Source organism: Trifolium pratense, linkage group LG5 (genome assembly GCF_020283565.1).
Source record: "Trifolium pratense cultivar HEN17-A07 linkage group LG5, ARS_RC_1.1, whole genome shotgun sequence".
In the NCBI taxonomy this organism is placed as follows: domain Eukaryota; kingdom Viridiplantae; phylum Streptophyta; class Magnoliopsida; order Fabales; family Fabaceae; genus Trifolium; species Trifolium pratense.
The window spans coordinates 22,090,975-22,107,936 of record NC_060063.1 but is presented as its reverse complement, the minus strand read 5'-3'; the positions used below and the strand labels follow the sequence as shown (position 1 = coordinate 22,107,936).

The window sequence follows — 16,962 nt, the reverse complement described above, 5'->3', positions numbered from 1 at the left end:
AGCAGTTGGGAAGAGTAAATTCTCACATAGCTGAGAAAAATAAGTTCTCATGCATCCAGGATGTTCCAACATATGGCAGGACATCATCTAGAGCAAACAAATAGAGCTTTGCAAAACAGAATAGTATCCACTTACTGTATTATGCTACTTCCCCTCAAAATCAGAATCAGAGCAAAAATTAATTTTACTCCCTCCAAATACATTGACACATGCTTATCAGAATGATCATCAAAAAACAATTCTTACTCCCCTCAATTTTATCATCCATACAGCAACACAGATTCAATACTACACCACTCAGGTTAGCAGATGTCTAAGCATCAGACACCACATCATATAGTAGAACACATCCAACCACTAAAAGAGCATGCATATGTTTCAACATCAGGTAGCACAACAGACATTGGCAGCAAAACATATCATGCCTACCAACTACTAAACTACTTCCCTTTTTAGTCAGAAGTGTAGACAAAATAGGGTCTTCATGCATTAATCAAAGAGTACAATAGTAGAGATATCCAGGAACATAGTGCACAGAGCTACTACAAATGAAGACAATACCATGGGATACATACCTCATCAGATATAGATCAGCAGTGGAGTCATCATCAAATAGCCTAAAACAGATCACACTTCATCAGCAAAAAATTTTCAACATGATGACCAAGATGTTTCACCATCTAGTAGCACATCAGATAGCACAGGTTCCTCCGGTATGGTATCAGAGCATTGACAACAAAGATGTTTCCACACATGTTAGCACAACACATAGCACATGTTAGCAAAGATGTTTCAACATGTCTATCTAGCGTGGTATCAGAGCGAATAGGAGCAATCACAAAATACGTCATCGAGCACATCTTCTAGCACAGGTTCTTCCATCATGGTATCAAAGCACATGGTCTTCCAATCAGGGCATTGAACATCCATCTAGCAAAAACTCCCCTTGTACACATGATCCCATCTTTGTGCAAAGGAAGCACGATGAAAGGAAACATTGTCACAAAGAGCAACAGGCACATTCTGAGGGATGTTTTTCCCACCATACTTTTTCTTTGAGGCAGAGGGTGTGATGTCTGGTACATCCTCCTCAACATTATACTTAGAGTTACTTGAAGGTGCTTCCTTTCTTTTCAGACTCTATCTCTTCTTACTAGCAGGCACAGTAACTTCATACATGTTCTTTTTAGAATCAACCACTTCTTCATTAAGTGGCACAGTTTGATGACTTTCTTTAGACTGAGAGACCCTTCTTCAACCTCAGTAGAATTCTCTTCATCAGATCCTGTTTCTTCATCAGATGAGTCAGATGGGTCAACAGATGTCCCAACATCTTTCACCACAACAGTTTCTTGAACATGTTTCTGGACAATAGTAACATCAACCTTTGGTTGTACCACAGATGTGTCAACGTCTGACACAACATCCTTTTCAGGAACAGTTTGTTTTGGTTTATCAACAACAGAACCAATAGCATCTTTTGTCCGAGATACACCAGCAACAAGAACATCCATAATTGTGTTTGTGGAATCAGCAACATTCACACCAGCAGATATAATAATGTCAGGAACTAGCAATACCTCTCATAGCTTCTTTCTCCTTTAAAGCACAAAGGGAGAAATAAACTTCTATATACTGAGGAAAATAAATTCTCACACATCAGAGAAAAATAAATTCTCAAAAATCAGATCAGGATGTGTAGACAACATGAGTGACATCATAGCATAGCATATCTCATGAGAACATAAAGCTAGAGGTTTCAGAAGCAGATCTGAAACTGTCACATAATCACATTTATGTATCACATATCTGAGCATTATCGCATCTGATCACAACACATCTGAACACGTATAGTACTTCTCAGCAGAATGCACATCCACACAAACAGTCATAGCATGACCAGATCTCTTTCAGTCATACTTTGAGCAATAGCTGAAAGATCATCAAGATCAGTTTCTTCCACCACAGTCTAAACTTCAATACTCCAAACCACCATCAGGTTTAAGACTCTCAGAACCATATTAGCATCAGTTTGGGGAATTGTAGAACAGGTTTCAACAACACGAACAGGTTGGTCCAAGATGTTTCAACATCTGATGTGACATCAGACTCAGGTGAGGTTTCTTTGGGGGACACAACCACAACTTTAGTGGGGAGTGACAGAATCAACAACTTTGAAAGATGACACATGAACAAATTTTAAAAAATTTCATCAACAACCACAACATTCATACTAGACTGACCTATGGTTTTAAGAGATCTAGGTTTATCTAGAATTACAATTTCAGAGACAGATCTCACAGATGTTTTAACACTACCCACAACATTTGAACTGACAAAAACCTTTAACAGATGTAACAACATTTGACTCAACATTAGGGGTGACAACTGAATTAATGAGGTTATCAAAACGAGTTTGGTAGGTTCATTAACATCATCAACAAACATAGATAGACTTTTCTAGGATCTTTTGAGAGATAAGATTAACCTGGATAATGGATTTAGAAATAGGTTTCCTAGATGATGCACATTTTGTTGACCAAGCAAAATAGAAGTAGATTCAGATGGATTCAAAGTATTCACAGACCTTTTAAGCATTCCCTTCTGACACGTGGTTGATCACACTGTCCATTTCACTTCCTTGTTGATTTAACAGGAAACATGTCTCGAATAATGTTCTAACATTCAGTCAGACATTGTCTTCTTGTACTTGCATTGATCAACTCATCTTCAAACATACTGTCTTCCACTTGATTCGAAGTGTTCTCCTTTCACTTAGACTTAGTGACACATACCAAGACATTTGAATATCACATTTGTGACATCTCTCAATAATGAAGACCCTTGGAAAGTCCTTCCAAAAAAAATCTGTAGAGAAAAATAAATTCTCCCAGACTCAACCATTTAACCACTTGAGAGATATGTGGATAACTGATAAAATTATTCAGTTTTACATGACTAGAATCTACCATGCCTTGTTAATAATTTCGCAATGTCACAACATGTTGGCTGACATCATATTCTCATATGAGTCATAAGATCTCCTCAATCTTGTACATCACTCTATATGTACCAATGCAATCCACAGATAAACACATGACTCTACCTGTCATAGATAGTCAGGGCTCCAGCTGAAGATGAAAACTCGAGCACTAAATGAAAACATGTGAAAGACTTCATGCTTTCATGTTGAAGGGCAACACCAACTCCCTCAGTAGAGTTGATTCTGAGTAGATATTCTCACTTCTTGAGAATACATTCAAGCATTCTGACCTCTTCAGTTAACAAGGACACATTTGATCAATGTCCTAGCAGAACCACACTATGTATCATGACCTTTTGAATAGGCAGGATGTCATGCATACAAGGTGTAAAGTCACTCACAAAGTCCAAAACATCTTAGTTTGCTTAAAACCTTGACTAAGATCCTGATTATCAACCCTTTTCTAGAGTGACTTGCACCAGAAGAAAACCAAAGACAATTATCAAACCTCAGTATTTGACAATATTCTTCTGCCCTTACATTCACTAGTAGTTGTTGATACTAGTGGAATAAATAGTCATGCATTGCTAGAGCATACTATTATAACAAGATCAGAACCTCCACATTCTGATTCACATAGTCAGAAACACGTCTTCTGACCACACAGCTTGAGCACTCCCATGCAAAGTCTCAAGCACCTTCCACAGAACAGCCATCAGTAAATATGATGTTACAACATCATTTGAGACATCAGCTTCTGATTTTGGAACCCAATTACATTGGTTCATAAATCATCATTCAAAAGAACTTATTGTGCATAGACATCCTTCAAGAAGCTCCCAATAGAGTACCATCAATGCAGATCATCCAGGTTTTTCAAAACACCTGAATACCATGAAGAGAAATATACTCTCCGAACAATAAAGTTCAGACTACATAATTGCACAGCTCTTCAGACAAATATATCAGTTTTATGCATAATTTCAACAAAGGATATACAGATACTTAGCTCTCATTAAAGTATTTATCATTTGTCAGATAGGATTACCTTCTCACACAAGGTAGGACATTAGATCTGACATCATTCTTCTGCACATATATGGCACCAACAGATAACATCCACTCATGACAGTTATTCTTAAAAAAGTCATTCCATATTAGGTCAGTTGCTTGACCTTGTACTCCACCCTGAGTAGAACCAGCTTCCTTGGCTGAAGGAGCAGATGTTGGATAAGATGTTTCAACATTAATTCTGACATCAATCTCAATCCCATCGGTTTCATCCTGAACTATGGTTTGAAGATACCATAGTAGTCCATAACTCTTGCAAGGGGACACAGGAGAATCAACCATCAGTAGTTGATCAACCTTCAATATCAAATCATCCTCACATGTAGGGACGTGCATATTTTACATCTCAAAAAATTCTTCTAATGTTCCAACCTCTTGTCTTACTTTGAGATGTTTGATGCCATTCTTCTGAACCTATAGAGGAGATTCCCTCTAACAGGTATCTGGAACACTTTGATCCACCATAATATCAGGTACCACAGATGTGACAGTACTTAGCACAACATCAGTCTTAGATGCCAAAGATGTACCAACATTCGACACAACATCATTTTCAGAGCAGATCCTTTGAGAGACTCATCAACAAACTCACTTGTGACCTTAGTGGAAGCATTAAATACATCAGATGGATTTCCCTTGATTAGTGTGCACCAGACAATGGAGAGAGGGATGCAACATATACTTCCTTTCACTTCAACACAAACACACATCTTGAAGGGAAGTAAAAACTTCGTCAATCTTAATTCAAAAGATATCTTTAACGCATAAGGTAAAGAATTAACTTCACCGAAAATACCAGAGAACCATAATCCTTTGGTCCAAAAAAAAATAAATCCTCCTTGTTTAATCATGCATTCATATAACTAGATATTATCACAAGAATATAACATGCATGGTTAAAACATCATATAACACATCAACATTGCACACAACTTCAACTACCACTTACTTGGATCAGACATGAACTAACCCAAGAGGTCAACCATATGTTGATCATGTCCCAACAAACTTATCTAAGATATGTTTCTAGCGTAGAAACCATCTCAGACACAGATGCCTCCTCTTCCAGGTCAGGAGAAGGTTCCAAACATATGTAACCAACACACACTTTGTTTAGCACCCAAGCATCTGCCATGCCCTACTGTCATCCAACAAGGTTCTGCAGAATCTGCTCGTCAGATGTTCCGTCAGATGTTCCAACATCTGGTAAGACATCAATTCCCTTCTAACGAAACACACCAAGAAATCCTTTATCAAAGACACTGGACGTTGACTTTTCAGAGTTTAAAGCAAAAATAAATTGCTCATAACTTCCTTCAGACCCCTTTTCAACAAACTCATACATGAGTGCCTTTATGAGTGGACTTGAGATCACCCCCAAGTATCTTTGGCATCTCTAACAAGTTAATTAAAAAACTCTCCTCGAGCATCACCACACCAGGGCTTACATCATAGAACAGAGTGGTGCATCCTCAACAAACAAAACCACCAGGAGTTTTCCATCAGATATATATGCAGCGGAATTCAAACCACAAAACTCCTCAACAAACTTCAGGCACACTACAATAACACACGTTTGAAAATAAATCAAACCATACAACAACTCATCACAAGATCTACACGCCTGAACAACAAAAGATAGGTCTAATACACACCCTATCATGAATAGTCCATCCTCCACTTCTAGGGACCATTCAATCAATGTGAACTTCTCCAAGTTCAAACAAATTTTCAGTATTCCTTACTTGCCCATAACCAGAAAGTATCTTCCTTAAGATCTCATCCAGAAAACAGAACAGGATGCCTGCTCTGATACCAATTGAAATTCTGGTATAGCAGAACCAGATGTTGTACAAAATGTCGAGACATCTGGTCTGACATGAATAACACGGCAAGGCATATAACATTAAAACGGATACTGAGGAATAATGTTTGATCAGATGTTCCAACATTCAACTTAAAGAGAATGTCATACTTAATGTTGGAACATCTTACGAAACATAATAAAATCAACAAGTAAATAAACTGCACAGGAAATTGTTAACCCAGTTCAGCCAACCTGCCTACTCTGGGGGATACCAATCCAGGAAGGAAATCCACTAATAGATCTAGTCACTAAGACCTCCAGCAAACCCTTTGAATTTACGTCTTACACTAAGACCTCCAGCAAACCCTCGGTTTACGTCTTACACTAAGACCTCCAGCAAATCCTAGGTTTACGCCTTATGACCTCGACACTACTCATGCAACTTCTGCCTAGGAACTTCCTAGACATGAGATCCCATCTCACTTCCACACAGCCAACACAACCTGTGTTGTTCATATAATGTTGAATAAAATGTGGCGACAATCACCGTGACATATTTTACTCTTGCTTAAAAGCTTCGAGTAAATCACACACAGTTAACTCCGTACTTCAAAGCTTAGGAGTAACCTTAAAACATTACAACTCAATAAAACACAGTCCTACTCAAGTATTAAATCAATACGTGAGAGGCTCACAAACACTATCTCCTTGCTTAAAAGCTTCAGAGATATTACAATACTCTACTCATTACCTAAAGGTTTCTGAGTGAGGACATAGTGACCATCTCACAACCCGAGTGGTTCACTTACACCAACTCTCCTAGAGAGTGGCTTAAAGACACGAAACCCTAAAGACTACATCTTTGATGAACAATGGTTTCGGTTCATGAAATCTTGGCCTTGAGTCTTCTTTATATAGACAGAGCTAGCACGCTCCTAATCTTCCAAGATAAGCTTCAGAACACAGCTGGTCTTTGAGTCACGTCCAGCTAAGCAAATCAGACCTTAATAAAAACTTTCCTAAAATAGTTGATCCTCTTTAGGAAATAAACAATGTGTTGAATCATTCCATTAAGTCTTGATAAGAACATATCTGCACTAATAACGTCTTGATCAGATCAAATCTTGATATACACGTTTGTATAGTGGATTTCCATATATAGCAGATACGTGTAATAAATGCGCGAGATTTGGGCAATCTGACTGTCGTACCCAAACATGTTACAACATTTGGTCCAACATCTTTTGTACCTAACATGTTGAAACATTTGGTCCAACACCTTGCTTGTATATTTGTTTTAGCAAAATGAGGCCAACACACAAATATCCAACAGTGCGGTCTATGATGAGTCACGCTGATCTTCCAAACTCCTTTTGGGGACACGCCCTATTAACAGCAGCTTATACACTTAACCGTGTTCCTTCTAAAACGGTTGAAAAGACACCATATGAGATGTGGAGTGGCAAGAAACCACATATGTCTTACTTAAAGATTTGGGGTTGCGAAGTTTATGTAAGACGCCAAATTTCTACTAAACTTGAACCTAAATCTGACAAGTGTTTCTTTGTGGGATATCCTAAAGAGACAAAAGGATATTACTTCTACAATCCTTCCGAGGGCAAAGTGTTTGTCGCTAGGACAGGAGTATTCCTAGAAAAGGATTTTGTTTCCAAAGGAATCAGTGGGAGGAAAGTAGATCTTGAAGAAATTCATGATCCACAAAGTAATAACACACCAATGGAGGAACAAGAGCAGGATGCACAAGAGGTTGTGACAGAGAGTCCTACTCAAGTAACACAAGAACCGCGTAGGTCTAACAGGATACGTCAAGAACCTGAAAGATATGGATATTTCATATCGGAGCAAGGTGATGTATTACTCATGGATCAAGATGAGCCTGTGACTTACCAAGAGGCTATTACTGGCCCTGAATCTGAGAAGTGGCTAGAAGCCATGAAATCTGAAATGGATTCCATGTACACAAATCAAGTTTGGAACTTGGTGGAAGCTCCTGATGGGATCAAACCCATAGGATGCAAGTGGGTCTTGAAGAAGAAGACTGACATGGATGGAAAGGTACAGACCTACAAAGCGCGATTGGTTGCTAAAGGTTTCAAACAAATTCATGGGGTAGACTATGATGAAACATTTTCACCAGTTGCGATGATCAAATCCATTCGGATCTTACTTGCCATCGCTGTATACTATGATTATGAAATATGGCAGATGGATGTAAAAACTGCCTTCCTTAATGGGAGTCTCCTTGAGGATGTGTACATGACACAACCTGAAGGCTTTTGCATTACAGGAGAAGCCAAAAAGATATGCAAATTACAACGATCAATCTACGGATTGAAGCAAGCTTCCAGAAGTTGGAATCTTCGTTTTGATGAAACTGTAAAGCAGTACGGATTCATTCAAAATGAAGATGAGCCTTGTGTTTACAAGAAGGTTAGTGGGAGCATAGTCGCATTCCTAGTATTATATGTAGATGACATATTACTAATAGGAAACGACATCCCTACCTTGCAACAAGTTAAAACTTGGTTAGGGAATTGCTTTTCTATGAAAGATCTGGGTGAAGCAGCCTATATATTAGGAATAAGAATCTATAGAGATAGATCACAGAAACTGCTTGGCCTAAGCCAGAGTACATACATAGATAAAGTGTTAAGACGCTTTAATATGCATGATTCCAAGAAAGGATTCATTCCTATGCAACATGGCCTATGTCTTTCAAAGACACAGTCTCCTTCATCTAAGGAAGAAAGGGACCGCATGAGTAAGATCCCTTATGCATCGGCTATAGGATCTATCATGTATGCCATGATATGTACTCGACCAGATGTTTCATATGCCTTAAGCGCAACAAGCCGTTATCAGTCTGATCCTGGTGAGGCTCATTGGGTGGCTGTCAAGAACATCCTTAAATACTTAAGGAGGACTAAAGACTCATTCCTAATATATGGAGGCCAAGAAGAGCTAAATGTAATTGGTTACACTGATGCTAGCTTCCAAACAGATAGGGATGACTTTAGGTCGTAATCAGGCTATGTGTTTTACATAAATGGTGGCGCTGTGAGCTGGAAGAGTTCAAAGCAAGATACAGTTGCTGATTCTACAACCGAAGCTGAGTACATTGCTGCATCAAATGCAGCAAAGGAAGCTGTTTGGATAAAGAAGTTCATTACTGAACTTGGCATATTCCCTAGCATTGTGGATCCTATTGAATTATTTTGTGACAACAATGGTGCAATCGCACAAGCTAAGGAACCTAGATCTCACCAAAAGTCCAAACACATACTCAGGCGATATCATCTTATTCGAGAAATAATTGATAGAGGAGATGTGAAGATATGTAGAGTACCAACACTTGACAATGTTGCTGATCCACTTACAAAGCCTCTTGCTCAGCCGAAGCATGAGGGCCACACTAGGGGCATAGGTATTAGGAGTATTCCTGATTGGCTCTAGTGCTAGTGGGAGATTGTTGGTGTAAGCCCTAGAGGCCAATTATTTATAATTGCATGATACTTGTATTGGATAATTTAATTATTAAATAAAGGCTTTTCTTTATTATGTTTATGTGTTAAATAATAATAGAGTCCCTAGAATAGTAAGTTCATTGAATGGAATGTTAAGTGTGACTTAATCGTGAGAATCTATTACACATGAGAACACTATTCTTAAAACATCCGTAGTCGAGCTTTAATGTGAATTGGGATAACATCAAAGCATAGAGACTATTATGTTGGTAGACTGATGATCACATCTCACGGATCATAGATAAAGAGTTATCAAGTCTTCACATAGATATAAATATTAAGAGTAATATTTATATCGGATTGACCCACCATGAGAATACTACATAGTATGTTATGAAATGTCATAAGATATTCTCATAGTGATAAGTGGTGTATTCCACCCTTCGACCTGAAACCACTATGTTCCCTAGATGTAGGAGTGTAGTACTTTGTCGCCATTCAAAGTTATCCGTAACAGGATGACTATAAAGTTGGTTGATGGGTATTCCACGAATCATGCTAAGGGACATGAGTGACCTAGATGGAATTTACCCCTCCTACATAACAGGAGATATGTCTATGGGCCCAATATTGAACTTAACAAGGGTGACGTACTATGCCTTGTGTTCAATATAGACATAAGGGTAATAGGGTAATTATACACAAGATATTTATCACGGAAAGGTTTGTCAGATCACGTGACATTCTTGTGACTTGGGTAGCAGTGATGTGTTGCTAGATACCGCTCACTGTTTATAATATTGAGATTAATATTATTGCAAATGTAACGACCCGATTTTTAGTAAATCGATATTTTATATATGTGCTTATATTTTGGGTTAGTGTTAAATATTTATTTACGCGACCTATAATTATTTATCGCGAACATAAGTTTGTGAGCGAAACCTTTGTCGTGTTAATGGGCTTGGGGCGTGTGAGAGCTTAATGGGCTTAGGCTATTGGGCTTGGTTCATGATCCATTGGAGAGTAGTATAAGTAGCAAGTCAAAACCATGAATAGTCTCACAATTCACTTTTCATGAGAAGTTAGAAGTTAGCAAGAGAGAAAGCTAAGCTAGGGTTTTGGCTAGGAGAGCTAGAAGAAGAACACAAGCAAGGAGAAGAGATTTAGAGGCAAGAATCATCATTCAATCTAAGGTGAGAGTGGTTAAGCATAAGCTTGGGTGATCCAAGAGAGGGGAGGTGTCTAGCCTCCATTCCTAAACTCTCTCATCCAATTTCTTTGGGGTTTTGGGTGAAGTTTCTTTATCATAAACATGTCTTTTCATCTTAGTATGCTTAATGAACATCTAGGAGGGAATATGTATATGTTTGATGATGGTTTTGCATGTTTATGCAACTTTGCTTATTTTGCAAGAAATTGACATGATTTTGTATGTGTGATGTGTTTTGGTGTTTTTGATTGTTGATTCATGTATATATGTATGGTATATACATGATTGATCACTTGTTATGCATTTATAACATGTTTAGATGTATTTTTGAGTGGAATCAATGTTAAACCGCCTTAGAAACTCAAGAACAGATATTTTCTGGTGTAGTTCGCTACGGATTCGCTACGGATTCGCTTAGCGAATAAGTTCGCTACGGATTCGCTACGGATTCGCTTAGCGAATAAGTTCGCTACGAGTTCGCTACATGTTCGCCATGTACCTGTAATCCTCTGATGTAGTTCGCTACCTGTTCGCTACAGCGAACGTGTTCGCTACGTGTTCGCTACGTGTTCGCTACGTGTTCGCTACGTGTTCGCTACGTGTTCGCTACGGATTCGCTCAGCGAACAGCTCTGTGGCAGCAATTTTTGTTAATGTTTGTAAAGTGTGTGTATCCATGTATTTGGTTTCGTTTTGGTTTGGAATTATTATATGTTTAATAATTGTGTTGTGTAATGGCATTTATATAAAATGTCAAAGAAGTATATGTATTTTTGTATATCGGATTGTCCGATAAAGAAGAATATCAGTTTGTCTGATAAAGAAGTTTAATGGATTATGTTATCCATGTAGTGAGCAGTAGCTTCGTGCTAAGTGATTATCATATGTTTGGTAAATGCATGGCATTCATAAACTCATGCATTACTTAGGGATATCAGACTTGTCTGATAAAGAAGGATATTGGACTTGTCCAATAAAGAAGGATATCAATGGTAAGTTCCTTGATAAAGAAGATGGTACCACATGCATTAGTCGTGTCTAGGTTGGCATGACATTGAATGTTTGGCATTAGTCGCATTTGAGTAAATGTGCAATTATGTGTTATGTGTTATGTGAGTTCTTTGTGTTGTCCGAGACGACGTGAAACTATCTGGTTGTGTATTTGTGAGTATGTGTTATTTGGTGTATTGCTTATGGAAGCATGTGTGTGAGTTAGTAATACGTGATAGGTTGAATATAGGTGCGTTTCTATATTCGTATGTATGTGATTATGTTTACTAACTCTCTACCTATTTGTTATGTGCTGGACCTTTGGGGGTTCAGGTATTCAGGTCGAGGTTTCGATCGAGCTTTAGCTGTAGATCTTTTTGGTGTGGAGCACTTTTGGTGAGGAGCTAGTGTAGGCTACCTTTGTATAGTTTTGTTAAGTTTAGTTTGGTTGAGATGTATATTAGTGCTCTGGTAGTTGTAACATCGAGTCGGGGATCGTTTGTATTCCGTCGTATATCGATGCGAACATCTTAACTTATGTTTTATGTTAATGATTTATCTTTAGAACTATTTTGTTCATTGCTTTGAAAATCCTTTATCTAATGTTTTCCGCTGCGACGTTTCGTGTCGTGTGCACGATCGTTTTATAAAATGTTTTCCGTAGCGCTCCGGCTACTTATCTTTAAAAAGTTTTTAAGATCACGTTTTTAAGGGTAGTTAGTTCGGGGTGTTACAATAGTGGTATCAGAGCAGGTCGGTTCATGTGAGCCATTAGGATTTTCTTTCTCTTGTATGAAGCATGTGTTGGGTACACTGTTAATACATTCTAACGTCGAGTTGTGATTCGTTCAGGAATCATGGCTGCTGCTAGGACCAACGCTCAGATTGCACAAGCTTTGACTGCTTTGACTACATTGGTGGTAAGGGATAATGACCCGGGAAGGGATAGTGAGAAAAGATTGGAAAGGTTTATGTCGCATAAACCAACTCTGTTTACCGGAGGCTATAACCCGGAGGGAGCTATCAAGTGGTTAGATGAGGTTGAGATCATCTTTGAAGCAATGTGTTGTTCTGAGGAGAACAAGACTACTTTGGGAACTTATGCCCTTAGAGAGGAGGCAATCGTTTGGTGGAGGAATGTGAGACTCAGGATTGGAGTGGACGGTGTTGCTATCGTTTGGGAAACTTTCAAAAGGGAATTTTTAAGGAAGTACTTTCCGGCTGATGTGAAGAATAAGAAAGTGATCGAGTTCATGGAGCTCAAGCAAGGAAATTTATTGGTCGCCGAGTATACGGCTAAGTTTGAAGCTTTGTGTGTGTTTAGTCCACACTACAACACGGTGGAAGCCGAAGAGGATAAGTGTGTCAAGTTTGAGAGTGGACTTCGTCCGGATATCAAGCTTTTGATTGGATTTTCTGAAATCAGGGATTTTCCGACCCTTATGACTAAGGCAAGGATTTGTGATGAAGATAGCAAAGCCAAGACCAACTACTATAAGGTTCTGAATGATAGGAAAGGGAAAGGTTTGGATCGTGGTAAACCGTATGAGAACAAGGGCAATGGAAGTGGAAAGAAGAAGCAAGGAAGTGGAAGTTGTTACAAATGTGGAGAGCGGGGTCATATGTCATATGATTGCCCGAGGAAAAGCGACAAGTGTTTCAATTGTGGACAGTTTGGGCACAAGGCCGATGCTTGTCGGGTGAAAGTGTTTTGTTTCAATTGTGGCGAGGAAGGTCACAAGAGTCCGGTATGCAAGAAACCGAAGATGCCGCGTTGAGGGTTCGTTCTCCGCTTTATCTCTTAGGTAATTTCGAGGGCGAAATTCTTTTAAGGGGGGTAGAGTTGTAACGACCCGATTTTTAGTAAATCGATATTTTATATATGTGCTTATATTTTGGGTTAGTGTTAAATATTTATTTACGCGACCTATAATTATTTATCGCGAACATAAGTTTGTGAGCGAAACCTTTGTCGTGTTAATGGGCTTGGGGCGTGTGAGAGCTTAATGGGCTTAGGCTATTGGGCTTGGTTCATGATCCATTGGAGAGTAGTATAAGTAGCAAGTCAAAACCATGAATAGTCTCACAATTCACTTTTCATGAGAAGTTAGAAGTTAGCAAGAGAGAAAGCTAAGCTAGGGTTTTGGCTAGGAGAGCTAGAAGAAGAACACAAGCAAGGAGAAGAGATTTAGAGGCAAGAATCATCATTCAATCTAAGGTGAGAGTGGTTAAGCATAAGCTTGGGTGATCCAAGAGAGGGGAGGTGTCTAGCCTCCATTCCTAAACTCTCTCATCCAATTTCTTTGGGGTTTTGGGTGAAGTTTCTTTATCATAAACATGTCTTTTCATCTTAGTATGCTTAATGAACATCTAGGAGGGAATATGTATATGTTTGATGATGGTTTTGCATGTTTATGCAACTTTGCTTATTTTGCAAGAAATTGACATGATTTTGTATGTGTGATGTGTTTTGGTGTTTTTGATTGTTGATTCATGTATATATGTATGGTATATACATGATTGATCACTTGTTATGCATTTATAACATGTTTAGATGTATTTTTGAGTGGAATCAATGTTAAACCGCCTTAGAAACTCAAGAACAGATATTTTCTGGTGTAGTTCGCTACGGATTCGCTACGGATTCGCTTAGCGAATAAGTTCGCTACGGATTCGCTACGGATTCGCTTAGCGAATAAGTTCGCTACGAGTTCGCTACATGTTCGCCATGTACCTGTAATCCTCTGATGTAGTTCGCTACCTGTTCGCTACAGCGAACGTGTTCGCTACGTGTTCGCTACGTGTTCGCTACGTGTTCGCTACGTGTTCGCTACGTGTTCGCTACGGATTCGCTCAGCGAACAGCTCTGTGGCAGCAATTTTTGTTAATGTTTGTAAAGTGTGTGTATCCATGTATTTGGTTTCGTTTTGGTTTGGAATTATTATATGTTTAATAATTGTGTTGTGTAATGGCATTTATATAAAATGTCAAAGAAGTATATGTATTTTTGTATATCGGATTGTCCGATAAAGAAGAATATCAGTTTGTCTGATAAAGAAGTTTAATGGATTATGTTATCCATGTAGTGAGCAGTAGCTTCGTGCTAAGTGATTATCATATGTTTGGTAAATGCATGGCATTCATAAACTCATGCATTACTTAGGGATATCAGACTTGTCTGATAAAGAAGGATATTGGACTTGTCCAATAAAGAAGGATATCAATGGTAAGTTCCTTGATAAAGAAGATGGTACCACATGCATTAGTCGTGTCTAGGTTGGCATGACATTGAATGTTTGGCATTAGTCGCATTTGAGTAAATGTGCAATTATGTGTTATGTGTTATGTGAGTTCTTTGTGTTGTCCGAGACGACGTGAAACTATCTGGTTGTGTATTTGTGAGTATGTGTTATTTGGTGTATTGCTTATGGAAGCATGTGTGTGAGTTAGTAATACGTGATAGGTTGAATATAGGTGCGTTTCTATATTCGTATGTATGTGATTATGTTTACTAACTCTCTACCTATTTGTTATGTGCTGGACCTTTGGGGGTTCAGGTATTCAGGTCGAGGTTTCGATCGAGCTTTAGCTGTAGATCTTTTTGGTGTGGAGCACTTTTGGTGAGGAGCTAGTGTAGGCTACCTTTGTATAGTTTTGTTAAGTTTAGTTTGGTTGAGATGTATATTAGTGCTCTGGTAGTTGTAACATCGAGTCGGGGATCGTTTGTATTCCGTCGTATATCGATGCGAACATCTTAACTTATGTTTTATGTTAATGATTTATCTTTAGAACTATTTTGTTCATTGCTTTGAAAATCCTTTATCTAATGTTTTCCGCTGCGACGTTTCGTGTCGTGTGCACGATCGTTTTATAAAATGTTTTCCGTAGCGCTCCGGCTACTTATCTTTAAAAAGTTTTTAAGATCACGTTTTTAAGGGTAGTTAGTTCGGGGTGTTACAGCAAACGTCATAGGAACCTACAGGGTCACACACATAAGGACAGTTAATGACGGGAGAAATAAGTATGACTTATTAGTGGGGTGCGATTAGTAATAGTAGGTTATTGGGCTTGCGAAGTCCAATAACCGCTTTGGCCTGAAGACAACATAAGAAGCTCTATAAATAGAGCCTTATGCAATTCAGTCTGGTGTTACACACATAATCCAAATTTTAGAGAAACCCTGAAATTCTCTAAAACCCTAACCGCACTAAATCTCCCTCTACCGTCGTCTCGCAGCTAGCACTAAGAGGTGAACGGAAACTGTTCGTGTGGACCGGCTAGAGGTGCTGCGATCGTGCGGTGTTGTGATCAATTCAGAATCGAGGAATTGTTCTTCAAAGGTAATAACCGAAACCCTGATCATGTCCATTCGCAAGGATCCATCGAAGGAAAATTTTAATTTCCGCTGCGTTTTAATCTCTTTTATACACGCTATTTTCCTTCAAGAGTATCCCAAGAAAATAAATTAATGACAAAAAATAAACATTTTTTAATATAAAAATTAAACAAAATTTTCAATTTTTAAATTTTACTAACAACAAAATTTGTGACAATTATTATATTTTTATCTTGTTTAATTGTTTCACCAATTATGTTGGATTACATCTTATTATAAACTTAGCATAATATATAATATAAATTATTTACAAGAAACTCAACTCAAATAATATATATAATCAAATTATAAGATTTAAAAAGTACAAGATAGAACCTCAAATGTCCAACTTCTTGTAAGCCAAATTGAGCAATGATCTCCGTGTTCACATTGTCCCTTAGTTTGACCATTTTTGCACCAATAGGAGGGGGTCCACCATCTGCTAGCTCTAGAGCAATTCCATCCAATCCATAACCCGATGCTCCAATAAAAAGAATTCAGCTTCCAAGTACTCTAAATTAAGTGAAAATTCAAGAAGATTAGCATCTAATGATATTGTTTCTTTGGTTGTAGCAACACTTATAATGTGGGAGGCAAGTAAAACAACAATTGAGGTAGTGACTATGGAAATGTAATGTGTTGCCATGTTTTAGGCCTTTTCTTTATGATGATGTTGATGATGAATATGTCACTCTAGACAATGCTCTTATATACAAATTATGGGCTCTTTGGTTCATTGTATCGGGTCTTGAAGTATAATTTTTTTTCCTAAATATATCTTCTTTTATAATTTAATTTCAGATTTGTTTACAATTGATTAACATTCCTATTGTATAAATTAAAAAATTGATTTTTTCATTATAAAAAATAAAAATAAAAAGATTGATTTTTTTCATTCTTATCCATTGAATTTAAATATAATATAAAATTGATATTCCTTTTTGTAACTTAAAAATATTTATTTTGTTCATTCCTATTCTTTAAAATCATTGTTCATTATTCTACTTAAAATAATATATCATTTAAAATAAACTATTAA

The 16,962-nt window shown here is 37.9% G+C and overlaps 1 pseudogene; it reads right to left on the bottom strand.

Moving 5' to 3' along the window:
* LOC123886250 overlaps positions 1 to 16,578 on the bottom strand; it is a 64,952-nt pseudogene extending 48,374 nt beyond the window's left edge.
* Positions 16,579 to 16,962: the final 384 nt, after the last annotated feature.